At 52.1% G+C, this 14,730-nt stretch overlaps 2 long non-coding RNA genes across 2 annotated transcripts in view; one reads left to right on the forward strand and one right to left on the reverse strand.

Moving 5' to 3' along the window:
* Window positions 1-4,619: 4,619 nt before the first annotated feature.
* Window positions 4,620-12,754, reverse strand: LOC132810420 (uncharacterized). Its single transcript, XR_009642817.1, has 3 exons — window positions 12,630-12,754; window positions 11,529-11,643; window positions 4,620-4,962 (listed from the first exon to the last, which is right to left on the reverse strand). It is a non-coding gene; the product is annotated as an uncharacterized LOC132810420 (long non-coding RNA).
* Window positions 12,755-13,294: 540 nt separating this feature from the next.
* LOC132810418 (uncharacterized) overlaps window positions 13,295-14,730 on the forward strand; it is a 41,392-nt gene continuing 39,956 nt past the window's right edge. The window contains exon 1 of the long non-coding RNA XR_009642815.1: window positions 13,295-13,426. This is a non-coding gene — a long non-coding RNA (uncharacterized LOC132810418). The remainder of the gene's footprint in view (window positions 13,427-14,730) is intronic.

Genomic DNA, 14,730 nt, shown 5'->3' on the forward strand with positions numbered 1-14,730 from the left:
GGTGGGACACACACACACGCACAGCGAGGGAGGGACACGGACACGGACACGCACACACAGCGAGGGAGGGACACACACACACACAACCACACACAGCGAGGAAGGGAGACACACACACACACAGCAAGCGGGTGGGACACACACACACAGCGAGCGGGTGGGACACACACACACAGCGAGGGAGGGGACACGCACACACCACACACACACAACACTGCGAGGGAGGGGACACACAGCGAGGGAGGGGACATACACACACAGCGAGTGAGGGAGGACACACACAGTGAGGGGGGGGGGTCACACACATACACAGCGAGGGAGGGACATGCGCAATCACACAGCGGGGGGGGGACACAGCGAGGGGGGGGGAACACACACAGCGAGGGGGGGGACAAACAGCGAGGGGGTGGGACGCACACACAGCGATGGGGGGACAAACAGCGAGGCGGGGACACACACAGCGAGGGGGTGGGACGCACACACAGCGAGGAGGGACACACACACACACACACACAGTGAGGGAGGGACACACACACACACACACACACACACACACACAGTGAGGGAGGGACACACACACACACACACGCACAGCAAGGGAGGGACATGCGCACACACACACAGTGAGGGGGACACACACGCACAGCGAGGGAGGGACATGCGCACACACACACAGTGAGGGGGACACACACACACAGCAAGGGAGGGACACACACACACGCACAGTGAGGGAGGGACACGGACACGCACATACAGCGGGGGAGCGGGGACACACACACACACACACACACACACACACCACACAGCGAGGGAGGGACATGCGCGCACACACACAGCGAGGGAGGGGGACACACACACAGCGAGGGAGGCACACGTGCACACACAGCGAGGGGGGACACGCACACACACAGCGAAGGAGGGACACACACACACAGAGCGAGGAAGGGGGGGAAAACAGACACACACAGCGAGCGGGTGGGACACACACACAGCGAGGGGGTGGGACACACACACAGCGAGGGGGTGGGACACACACACAGCGAGGGAGGGGGACACACACACAGCGAGGGAGGGGGACACACACACCGAGGGGGGGGGACACACACAGAGCGAGGGAGGGGGACACTCATGCACACAGCGAGGGGGGGTCACAAACAGCGAGGGAGGGGGACACACAGCGAGGGAGGGGGACACGCGCACACACAGCGAGGGAGGGGGACACGCGCACACACAGCGAGGGAGGGGGACACACACACACACAGCGAGGGAGGGGGACACACACACACACAGCGAGGGAGGGGACACACACACACAGCGAGGAGGGGGACACACACACAGCGAGGGAGGGGACACACACACACAGCGAGGGAGGAGGACACACACACACAGCGAGGGAGGGGGACACACACACAGCGAGGGAGGGGGACACACACACACAGCGAGGGAGGGGGACACACACACACAGCGAGGGAGGGGGACACACACACAGCGAGGGAGGGGGACACACACACAGCGAGGGAGGGGGACACACACACACAGCGAGGGAGGGGGACACACACACAGCGAGGGAGGAGGACACACACACACAGCGAGGGAGGGGACACACACACACAGCGAGGGAGGGGGACACACACACAGCGAGGGAGGGGGACACACACACACAGCGAGGGGGGGTCACGCACAGCGAGGGAGGGGGACACACAGCGAGGGAGGGGGAGACAGGCACACACAGCGAGGGAGGGGGACACACACACAGCGAGGGAGGGGGACACTCACACAGCGAGGGAGGGGGACACTCATGCACACAGCGAGGGGGGGTCACGAACAGTGAGGGAGGGGGACACACAGCGAGGGAGGGGGACACGCGCACACACAGCGAGGGGGGGACACGCGCACACACAGCGAGGGGGGGTCACGAACAGTGAGGGAGGGGGACACACAGCGAGGGAGGGGGACACGCGCACACACAGCGAGGGAGGGGGACACGCGCACACACAGCGAGGGGGGGACACGCGCACATAGCGAGGAGGGGGGACACGCACACAGAGCGAGGGAGGGGGACACACGCACACACAGCGAGGGAGGGGGGACACGCACACAGAGCGAGGGAGGGGGACACACGCACACACAGCGAGGGAGGGGGACATGCACACAGAGCGAGGGAGGGGGACACACGCACACACAGCGAGGGAGGGGGGACACGCACACACAGCGAGGCAGGGGGACACGCGCACACACAGCGAGGGAGGGGGACACGCGCACACACAGCGAGGGAGGGGGACACGCGCACACACAGCGAGGGAGGGGGACACGCGCACACACACACACACACACACACACACAGCGAGGGAGGGGGACACGCACACACACACAGCGAGGGAGGGGACACACGCACACACACACGAGGGGCTGGGACACACACACAGCGAGGCGGGGACACACACACAGCGAGGGGGGGACACACACACAGCGAGGGAGGGGACACACACAGCGAGGGAGGGGACACACACACAGCGAGGGAGGGGACACACACACAGCGAGGGAGGGGACACACACACAGCGAGGGAGGGGACACACACACAGCGAGGGATGGGGACACACACACAGCGAGGGATGGGGACACACACACAGCGAGGGATGGGGACACACACACAGCGAGGGATGGGGACACACACACACACAGCGAGGGAGGGGACACACACACAGCGAGGGATGGGGACACACACACACACAGCGAGGGAGGGGACACACACACACACAGGGTGGGAGGGACATGTGCACACACAGCCAGGAAGGGACACGCACACACACAGTGAGGGAGGGACACGCACACATACACAGCGAGGGAGGGGACACACACACACACAGGGTGGGAGGGACATGTGCACACACAGCCAGGAAGGGACACGCACACACACAGTGAGGGAGGGACACGCACACATACACAGCGAGGGAGGGGGACACACACACAGCGATGGAGGGGCATACTCACGCACACAGCGACGGGGGGTCACGCACAGCGAGGGAGGGGGACACACAGCGAGGGAGGGGGAGACACGCACACACAGCAAGGGAGGGGGACACACACACACAACGAGGGAGGGGGACACACACACACACACAGCAAGGGAGGGGGGACACACACACACACACAGCGAGGGAGGGGGGGACAAACACACACAGCGAGGGAGGGACACACACACACACACGCGCACACACAGAGCAAGGAAGGGACACACACACATACAGCGAGCGGGTGGGACACACACAGCGAGGGGGTGGGACACACACACACACAGCGAGGGGGTGGGACACACACACACACACACACAGCGAGGGAGGGACACACACACACAGCGAGGGAGGCACACGTGCACACACAGCGAGGGGGGACACACGCACACACACACACACACACACACACACAGAGCGAGGAAGGGGGGGAAAACAGACACACACAGCGAGCGGGTGGGACACACACCCACATACAAACACACACACACACACATATACAGCGAGGGTTGGGGACACACACACCCACACACATACACACACACACACACACACACACAGAGCGAGGAAGGGACACACACACACAGCGAGGGAGGGACACACACACACACACACACACACACACACAGCGAGGGAGGGGACACACACACACACACACACACACACACACACACACACACACACAGAGCGAGGGAGGGGGACACACACACAGCGAGGGAGGGACACGGACACGCACACACACACACACACAGAGCGAGGGAGGGGGACGCACACACACAGTGAGGGAGGGACACGCACAGATACACAGCGAGGGAGGGACAGACACAGCGATGGAGGGGGACACTCACACAGCGAGGGAGGGGGACACACGCACACAGCGGGGGGGGTCACGAACAGCGAGGGAGGGGGACACAGCGAGGGAGGGGGACACACAGCGAGGGAGGGGGACGCGCACACACAGCGAGGGAGGGGGACACGCGCACAAACAGCGAGGGAGGGGGACACGCACACAGTGCAAGGGAGGGGGGACACGCACACAGAGCGAGGGAGGGGGACACACGCACACACAGCGAGGGAGGGGGGACACGCACACACAGCAAGGGAGGGGGAGACGCATACACAGCGAGGGAGGGGGAGACGCGCACACACAGCGAGGGAGGGGGACACGCGCACACACAGCGAGGGAGGGGGACACGCGCACACACAGCGAGGGAGGGGGACACGCGCACACACAGCGAGGGAGGGGGACACGCGCACACGCGCACACACACACACACACACACACACACACAGAGCGAGGGAGGGGACACGCACACACACACACAGCGAGGGAGGGGCCACACGCACATACACACGAGGGGGTGGGACACACACACAGCGAGGCGGGGACACACACACACACACACACACACACACAGAGCGAGGGATGGGTGGGATACACACAGCGAGGGAGGGACACACACAGTGAGGAGAGTTACACACACACAGCGAGGGAAGGGGACACACACAAACACAGAACAAGGGAGGGACTCGTGCACACACAGTGATGTGTCTCCTCGGACGTGTAATCGTCCAGCTCTCACTCTAGTCTGCTCCCTCACAGGGTCACCGTCTCTGTCACTCCCAGGTACAGCGAGGCCTCGATCCTCAGTGCTGATTTATATTCTCCCAGGTGTGAGTCAGCCTCAAGCTCCTGCTCCAAGTTGCTCCCTCCCACGGTCACTCCCTCTGTGACTCGGTGCTGATTTCCAGCCTCCTGCTCTGCTGTTTCTCCAGATCCAAGTCCCAGTCGGCCTTGACCCTCGCTGCTGATTTATATTCTCCCGCTTTGTGCTGCTCTCTCTCAGATTCTCTCCCTTAGTGACTCCCAGGTAATGGTAGGCCGCAAGCCTCAGCTGAGATTTATAACATCCCATTCCGCACTGGTCTCTTACAGGATCACCATTGTACCTGGAAGACAGTGGGAAATAGGAGGATTAGACAGAGCAGAGGGTGTTACAGTGATTGATGGAGCTGTAGGGGATGGAACAGGTTATCTGGGGAGCTAGGCAGACCTGCAGTAACTAAAGAGCGTTACTGGAAGATACAGCGAGTTGCAGAAACTGAAGAAGGCAAAGGAAATAGCGAGATGGGGGCTTGCTCATGACGGAGCTTTGTAGAGTCTAAAGGGCTTCAAAGTTTGGGAGAAGATTTGTAGCTCGGGTGCTCGTTGTTGTGGTTCTGTTCGCCGAGCTGGGAATTTGTATTGCAGACGTTTCGTCCCCTGTCAAGGTTACATCCTCAGTGCTTGGGAGCCTCCTGTGAAGCGCTTCTGTGATGTTTCCTCCGGCATTTATAGTGGTTTGTCTCTGCCGCTTCCGGTTGCCAGTTCCAGCTGTTCGCTGCAGTGGCCGGTATATCGGGTCCAGGTCGATGTGTCTGTTGATTGAATCTGTGGATGAGTGCCATGCCTCGAGGAATTCCCTGGCTGTTCTCTGTTTGACTTGTCCTATAATAGTAGTGTTGTCCCAGTCAAATTCATGTTGCTTGTCATAGGAGTGTGTGGCTACTAAGCATAGCTGGTCGTGTCGTTTCGTGGCTAAATGGTGTTCTTGGATACGGATCGTTAGCTGTTTTCCTTTTTGTCCTATGTAGTGTCTTGTGCAGTCCTTGCATGGGATTTTGTACACGATGTTGGTTTTGCTCATGCTGGGTATCGGGTCCTTTGTTCTGGTGAGCTGTTGTCTGAGAGTGGCTGTTGGTTTGTGTGCTGTTATGAGTCCGAGTGGTCGCAGTAGTCTGGCTGTCAGTTCAGAAATGTTCTTGACGTATGGTAACATGGGCCAGTCCTTTGGGCCGTGGCATGTCCTCGTTCTGTTGTCTTTCCCTGAGGCATCTGTTGATGAAATTGCATGGTGTTTGACCCCACCCCACAGCTCACCAATAGGATAAACAACACACTGAGAAACTACAAAAAAGATAGATAACCACGTTTGACCTACAGATAATGAAAACTGAAAGCAACAACACCTTCAGATTCTATGGACTACCTAAAGTACACAAACCAGACATCCCACTCAGACCCATAGTATCACTACCAGGGACACCATCACACAAACTGGCTAAAGAGCTACAACAGAAACTGAAACACCTGATCAGCAGATCCAGACACTCTATACAGTCAACACAGGAATTCTTGGACATCATCAGAAATACACACGTAGACAAGGAAGAAACTATTCGACGTAACAGCACTGTTCACCTCTCTTGACAAAACCCTAGCCAGAGAAACAATAGCCAACCTGCTGGACGTACAGAACAGACAACAAGACGGGGAACCTATCAACAAAGACGGCATACTCAAACTACTGGACCTGTGCCTCACAACACACTTCACATTCAACAACCAAATATGTGAACAAATCAACAGCACACCCATGGGCTCACCCATCTCTGGACTCATCGCAGAAGCGGTAATGCAAAGATTAGAACAAACAGTCTTACCGCAAATTCAACCCAAACTCTGGGTCAGATATGTGGATGACACCTTTGTAATAATTAAAAACACAGAAATAGAGAACACACACCAGATCATCAACGCCACACTCACAGGAATCCGATTCACTACAAAGGTAGAAAAGGACAACCAACTCCCATTCCTAGACGTGATGGTACAGAGAACACCGAACGGAGAATTCACCACAAAGGTATACAGGAAAGCCACACACACAGACCAAGTCCTGAACTACGAAAGCAACCACCCCAACACACACAAAAGAAGTTGCATCAAGACATGGTTCAAAAGGGCCACAACACACTGCAGTACACCAGAACTGCAAAAAGAGGAAGAAGAACACCTCTACAATGTATTCGCCAGAAACGGATACCCCCGCAGTTTCAGTCAGGATTGTCTGTATGGATCTGCTAGACAACTGTCCTCTGATATTGATGAGGGCAGTCCAGATGATGTGGGTTACATGGAGTTCATTAAGGTCTTTGACAAGGTCCCACACGGAAGGCTGGTCCAAAAGGGAAGATCCCATGGGATCCAAGGTCAGTTGGTAAATTGGCTCCACAATTGGTGGAGGGTTGGTTTTGTGATTGAAAGCCTTTGCCCAGCGGGTGTACCACAGGGATCTGTGCAGGAGCCATGCTGGACATTATGGACATTAATCACTCGGATGGGAAAGCAGAAGGTAACATTAGTAGGTTTGTATATAACATGAAAGGTGAGGGTGTTGTCCATGGTGAGGGGGATGGACTCAGGCTGCAGTCTAATGTCCATCAGATGATAAACTGAGCAGAGGAATGGCAGACAGAGTTTACTTCTGATCACTGTGAGGCAATGCACTGTGGGAAGTCTCATAAACAAATGATATCCATCATGAATGGTCGGTCCTCCTGGAGTACTGAGGAATACAGGGACCTTGGTGGGCAAGTCCCTGGATGTCTGAAGGTGTCAGCACAGGTAGACAGGGCTGGGAAGGCACCTGAACTGGGAGCAGGAGGGGGACCCATATCCTGGTGGGGAACGTTGCTGGAGCTGCTCGAGAGGATTTAAACTTGTCTGGCAGGGCTGTGTGACTCCAAAGAGTTGTAAGGCCAGAAGGAAATTTGAGGCTGGTACAGATGTTGTAGACAGCAATATAAATAGACAAGGCAGGCACGAACATAGCAGACAATGAGGGAAAACGGGTGGATTAAACTGCAGTTATTTCAATGCAAAGGGCCAGACAGATAAGGCAGATAAACCCAGAGCATGGATGGGAACATGGGATTGGGATACCATAGGTATTACAGAAACACAGCTGAGGGAGCGACAGGACCAGCAGCTCGATGTTCCGGAGACAGATGCTGCAGGAAGGATAGAACAGGAGGCAAAACAGGCGGAGAGCTGGTGGTTTTGACTGGGGGAAACATCCCAGCAGGACCTAGAGGGAGTATTCATGCAGGATCGCCCAGTTAAACGATATTAGTGGAACTGAGAAATAAAAATTGGCCATTAGTTTTCTATGGTCGGACTACAGCGATAGGCAATGGGAGATGAAGGAGCAAATATGTCAGGAGATCTCAGATATCTCTTATAATATTAGGGTTGTAATGATAGGGGATCCTAACTGTTCCAAACGTGGACTGGGATTCCTACTAAGTTAAGCATTTGGATGAAAGGAATTTGTTAAGTGTGTTCCTGAAACTCCCAGTCATTATGTAAGTGGCCCAACTGGAGAATGGGGCTAAAGCTGACCTCCCCTTGGGAAACAAGGTCGGGAACGGGACTGAGGGGTTAGTGGGGGAGCCCTTTGGAAAGTCACCACAATTGTATTCGTTTGAAAATAGTGATGGAAAAGGAAAGGCCTGGCCCACAAGTTCAAGTTATTCAATGGAGCAAGATAGTATTCGACATGAATTTTTAAAGTAGATCTGGGGAGGCGATTTGCAGGTATGTGGATGGGTGTATGAATAGCAAAGATTTAGAGGGATATTGGCAAAATTGTGGCAAATGTGACTAGAAACGTCATGCAGGAGTTGGTCTGAAGGGCCTGTTTCCATGCTGTATATCTCTATGACCCAATGTCTTGAAATGAGTCCACATTATCGAAGAGGAGGTGCTGGAGGGTTTAAAACACAAAGGTAGATAAATCCCCAGGACGTGATCAAATGTAGCTCAGGACATTGTGGGAAGCTGGTGAAGACATTGTAGTAAAAAATGAGGTCTGCAGATGCTGGAGATCACAGCTGCAAATGTGTTGCTGGTCAAAGCACAGCAGGTTAGGCAGCATCTCAGGAATAGAGAATTCGACGTTTCGAGCATAAGCCCTTCATCAGGATGCTCGAAACGTCGAATTCTCTATTCCTGAGATGCTGCCTAACCTGCTGTGCTTTGACCAGCAACACATTTGCAGCAGAAGACATTGTAGGGCCCCTAGCAGAGATATTTGTACCATAGAGAGCTATGTGTGAGAGGCTGATAGACTGGAGGGTGGCATTGTGGACAGTGAAGGTGGTTTTCTGAGATTACAAAGGCATCCTGATGAAATGCGTGAACAGCTGAAAAGCTGTAGATGGAGTTCAATCTGAATAAATGTGCGGGAATGCATTTGGTACAACAAACACGGGCAGGGCTTATACAATTAATGGTAGGACCTTCGGGAGTGTCGTAGAACAGAGGGACCTCAGGGTTCAGGTACATAATTCTTTGAAATTTGTAACATGGAGAGACAGGATAGTTTAAAAAAAGGTGCTTGCCTCATTTGCCTTCACTGCTCAGTCCTTTGGATATAGGAGTTGGAAGCCATATTGAGATTATACAGGCCATTGGTGAGTCCTCTTCAGGAATACTGTGTCCAGTTCTGGTCGACCAGTTATAGGAAGGATATTATTAAGCAGGAAAGGGTTGGGAGGAGATTTACTGGGATGTGGCTGGGTATGAAAGGCTTCAGTATGAAGAAAGGCTGAACAGGTTGGTATTTTTCACTGAAACCTGAATGTTGACAGATGACCTCATAGATGTTTATAAAATCATGAGGAGGATAGATCGAGTTAATGGGAGTTGTCTTTCCCATGGACAGGGGAGTTTCAAGGCAAGGCATTACATTTTTAAGTTTAGAGGAGAGACATATAAAAAAAAGACATGAGGAGCACATTGTTACACAGAGGATGGGTTGTGTGTGGAATGAACTTCCCAAGGAAGGGGTGAATGTGGGGACATTTACAATGTTTAAAAGACATTTGGATTAGGGCAGAAATAAGAAAGGTATGAAGGAATATGATCCAGGAACAGGTAGGTGGGATGAGATCCGTTTTAGAGTATGGTTAGTGTTAACAGAACAGTGTGGTATGACTCTCTGACTATGATTATAATGTTGTGTCATTAATTAAGAAAGGCTGCAAGAGAAAGCCAGGGAGCTACAGGCTGATGAGCGAGACATCAGGGTGGGTCAGTTGTTCTGACAGGTAGGCCTTATTACGAACAGCCAGCATGGCTTTGTGCGTGGGATAACATGTCTCACAAACTTGACTGGAGTTTGCTCAAGATGTGACCAAAAACATAGACAAAGGCAGAGCAACAGACGTTGTTTCTGGCTTCCACAAACCCCTGTTCAGGGTGAAGCCTGATCCATTGGTTAGTAACGGTAGATAACAAAGGATCAGGGAGAGCTTGCCAACTGGATACAAAATGGGATGACAGTGAGAGACAGAGGATGGTGGGAGAGGGTTGTTGTTTAAACTGGGGCCTCTGACCAGCAGTGTGCTGTAAGGATTGGTGATGGGACCACTGTTGTGCACCATTTACATAAACAATCTGAGTGAAAAGAGAGCAGTCCCTGTTAGTATGTTTGTGGATACCAAGATTAGTGGAAGAGTGGGCAGGGAATATAGATATCGAAGGGGATATTAATCAACTGGGCCAGTGGGCCAAGGAATGAAAGATAGAGTTTAATTCAGGTATTGGATTTAATCAGACAAACCAGGGAGGACTAACACAGTTAATGGTTGGGCCCTGGAGAGTGTTGTAGAAAAGGGAGAGACCAAGGGGTGCAGTTACATTGTTCCTTGGACTGGCATCACAGGGGGACCGGGTGTTGAAAGCGGTAATTGGCACACTTGTCTTCATTGGTCAGAGCATTGAGTACATGAGTTGGAGATATTGGTAACACTGTCGTCAATATTTCTCCTGGGCAGAGGAGGCCACAGGGTTACCTTATAAAGGTTTATGAAACAATGTAGGGCCTAAGTACGGTGAATAGCCAAGGGTAGGTGAGTCCAAAGCTAGAGGCATAAAGGTGGGGTGAGAGAGTAAGGATTTAAAGAGGGAGCTGAGGGGCAACATTATCCACAGAAAATGGTGCATAGACGGAATGGACTGCCAGAGGAAATGGTAAAATCAAGTACAATTACAACATGGAAAAGATACTTGGGCAGGTACATGGAGAGGGGAAGGTTTGAAAGGATATGGGCCAAACACAGGCAAATGTGACTCATTCCATTTAGGAAACCTCGTCCGAAGAATCATGCCGCACAGAAACAGACCCTACGTCTGCAGTTATTGGAGGAGAAGACTATCGAGACAACGCATGTTGTAGAGACTAAAGCAAGTTACAGCGTTATGGATGGTCATCTGGACTGGAGGTTTCAAATATGTGAAATAATTGGTGAGAGGGGAGGAGATGACAGAGATAGGAACTGTGATAGGAGTTAGAATGATTGAAGACACTGGTCCTCAATACAAGCCGTAGATAGTGTTGGAGAGGGAATAGGGAACAGAAAGATCCCAGATTGCATTACCACCCTCTCATGGGAGGCCTGCTTTCCCCTCAGTTGTTCTGATGCTCCCTAAGAAAGCACAGGACTGGACTGATAACTGGGAACTCCCGATGCTGTCTCATTACAACAAAACTTGCAGCAGGTATGGTGATTGAGCCTGGGTTGTGTCTGTACTGTGCTCCCCCTCCAGCACTTTCTCTATGTCCTGTCTTGTTAGCTGATGTTTGGATCCCTCTTACTACTTTCTGCTCTGTGCACTGGAGTGATCTTACCTGGCAGCAGGATTGATTGAAGACTCCGACCTCCCTGACTGTGTCTTTCCGGCTGACCAACCATCGTCCCAGCCAGCAGTTGGCAAGTCTATTGAGTCAGGAACTCCATGAGTACCTGTAGAAGACACAGAAAGGGGCAGAATGGGAAATTAGACTAATGCTTTGAGGGTGACACATATAGAATGGCACTGAGCCCCACATAGATCTGGAAAATCCCAGTCTCCATTCCTGACCTGTGCTGCCTCATCTCTCTGGAGCGGAGAATTCTGTTGGCTCATGATCTGGAGTAGCTTCAAAAGTGAGAGAGGCTGACAGAAGCAGCAATTAGACCCCCACAGTGAGGGATACCAGACGGTGAGGTACTGAGTCACTACACCAGAGCGCCGGGTCAAACAATTGTGCAGGAAGAAAGGGTTTTGATTCATGTTGCACTGGGATATACAAACTGTGAGCAGGTGAAGTGATGGCCTTGGGGCATTATTGTGTGACTATTTATCCAGAAACTCAGCAAGTGTTCTCTGGACACAAGTCCAAATCCCACCATTGTAAATGATTGAATGTGAAATAAATGCTTCAAAAATGATGTAATTAAAAACATGTAAGTGAGTATTAAACAATTGCTGATGTTAAGAAAAATCCACCGGGTGCATCCCTGTCTTTGGTGAAGTAATCTAAAATGGGACTGGGATATCACAGGGATTACAGAACAACAGCTGAGGGAGGGACAGGACAGGCAGCTCAATGCCCCAGGGGACAGATGCTGCAGGAAGGACAGAAGGGGAGCTGAGAGAGGAGGAGAGCTGCTGGTTGTGATTGGGGTGAAACATCACAGCAGGGACTGAGAGAGGAGATTCCTGCGGGACCGCCCAGTGACGCTGTGTTCATGGAATTCATCAGTAACAATGGGGCTTCCCTTTCCTCTGATTGTTCTACAGACCCCGATAGCCCCGCCCTCCTGCACCTTGACCTTCACAACATGGCGGCCCAGAGCGCTCCCTCTTCCCTCAAACAAATGGCGGCCGTGACCCTGGGCCGCTTCCCCGATCAGAGACCGCCACCTCCTTCCCCGGGCCTGGAGGGGCTTTTTTGTGTTTTTTTTACCTCTATCCGAGATTTGTGAATTCTGTCCGCTCCTTTCTCCCAGCGACGCTCCCACACACCGGCTCTGAGCGCCGCTCTCTGAAGCCGATCGCAGCTACTTGCCGGAGAATTCAGCTCCGTGTCTCTCCCTCCCTCTCCCTGTCCCGATCAGTGTGACACTGCGCATGTGCCACATCGGAACCAAACTGCGCGTGCGTCTGAGGTTTCCGGTGAGTTTATACAGATTATTCATAACTGAAGAGAATCATGGGTGAAATATTTGTCATTAACAACAGTTCTGTCGACTTACAGATATAGAGCTGGCTAGTATGAGAGTAGATTGTTCGGTCCAACTCAACCATACTGGCCAAGTATGTAAATTACCAGTCGTTCTGAGTTTGAAAACAAGTTTCTTACTCAATTTGTGCAAATCGATTGAAAATATGTACGTTATCAGATTTACATCACAACTATTTCTTAAAATCTCACATTGATTTATGACAGAGGTTTAACACTCCACTATGTAGTGAAAACGATCAATCCTGCAAAACAGTTTGCATTCTGACCAATCCTGACGCGTTCACTCCCGAGAATGCTTTGGCCCCGCCCCTCACTCACTCTGGTTCGAGGACCGGCCGCCGCTTGGTCCTCCAGTTCCGCCCCTTCCTCCCATTTGCAGAGTTGATTCGGGCGTGACTCAGCAGCTAAGCACCAGAAACATTAAGGGACAAGGGAATTTAGAGTCGATGTCTTGTGATGCGGTGAAAATATCCCGAATCTTGACCGGGAGGCCTGGGTTCAATTCACAGCGAGTGCAGGTGCGTCTAATAACAACTTTAAACAGGTTCATTCGGAAAAACAAGGGAACCGAGTAAAAACAATAGAAAATGCATACAATGTGGTGGGGTTCTCAATGTTCAGATGATTTTAGTCTTTACCAAGTGTTTCAGGGCCCCAATGGGTCCCAGTACAGACTATTCCACTCCACCTAGTGCGCAGCCAGATACCAGGATTGTGGGGCAAATTGTTGTGGTGGGATCCAGAGGTGCTTTCCCTCTATTTTGGAGGTAAAAATAGGTGAGAGGAAGCAGGGTTTTGTATGGAGTTACCTGCTCCCCTCCTGTTGTAGCAACTTATTATTGCCCTAACTTGACCTCGTACGTTTTTGGTAGCGATCAGTGACATTTCGTAAGCCAACATACAAGATCTGTCACTCTGTTTAAGACAGCAGAAATCTCTTGTAGCACAATAGTCATAGAACAATACAGTGCAGAACAGGCCCTTCAGTCCTTGATGTCACGCTGACCTGTGAACTGATTCTCACCCCTACACTATCCCAAAATCACCCATGTCCTTATCTAAGGATTGTTTAAATCTTCCTGATGTGGCTGAGTTGTCTACATTAGCAGGTAGTACGTTTCACAACCTTACCCCTCTCTGAGTAAAGAACCTGCCTCTGACATCTGTCTTAAATCTATCACTCCTCATTTGTAGTTATGCCCCCTCGTGCATACTGACATCATCATCCTAGAAAAAGACTTCCACTGTCTACCCTATCTAAGCCTCTGATCATCTTGTATGTCTCTATCAAATCCCCTCTTAGCCTTCTTGCCAAGGAGAACAGGTTCAAGTCTCTCAGCCTTTCCTCGTAAGACCTTCCCTCCAGAGTAGGCAATATCCTGGTTAATCTCCTCTGCACCATTTCCAATTCCTCCTGTCCTTCCAGAAATATGGGCACCAGAACTGCACACAGTATTCCAAGTATGGCTGCACCAGCTTTTTGTATCTTTGCAGCATGATATTGCGGCTCTGGAACTCAATTACTCTATGAATGAAACCTAACACACCATATGTCACCTTAACAGTACTATCCACCTGGGTGGCAACTTTCAGGGATCTATGTACATGGACTCCGACATCCCTCTGCACATCCACACTACCAAGAATCTTTCCATTGACCTAGTACTCTGCCTTCCTGTTATTCTTCTCAAAGTGCATCACCTCACATTTAGCTGCATTGAACTACATTTGCCACCTCTCAGCCCAATTCTGCAGTTTATCCAAGTCCCCCCGCAATCTGTAACACACTTCCACACTGTCCACTACTCCACCGACTTTAGTG

Source organism: Hemiscyllium ocellatum, unplaced genomic scaffold (assembly GCF_020745735.1).
Source record: "Hemiscyllium ocellatum isolate sHemOce1 unplaced genomic scaffold, sHemOce1.pat.X.cur. scaffold_1717_pat_ctg1, whole genome shotgun sequence".
Classification (NCBI taxonomy): domain Eukaryota; kingdom Metazoa; phylum Chordata; class Chondrichthyes; order Orectolobiformes; family Hemiscylliidae; genus Hemiscyllium; species Hemiscyllium ocellatum.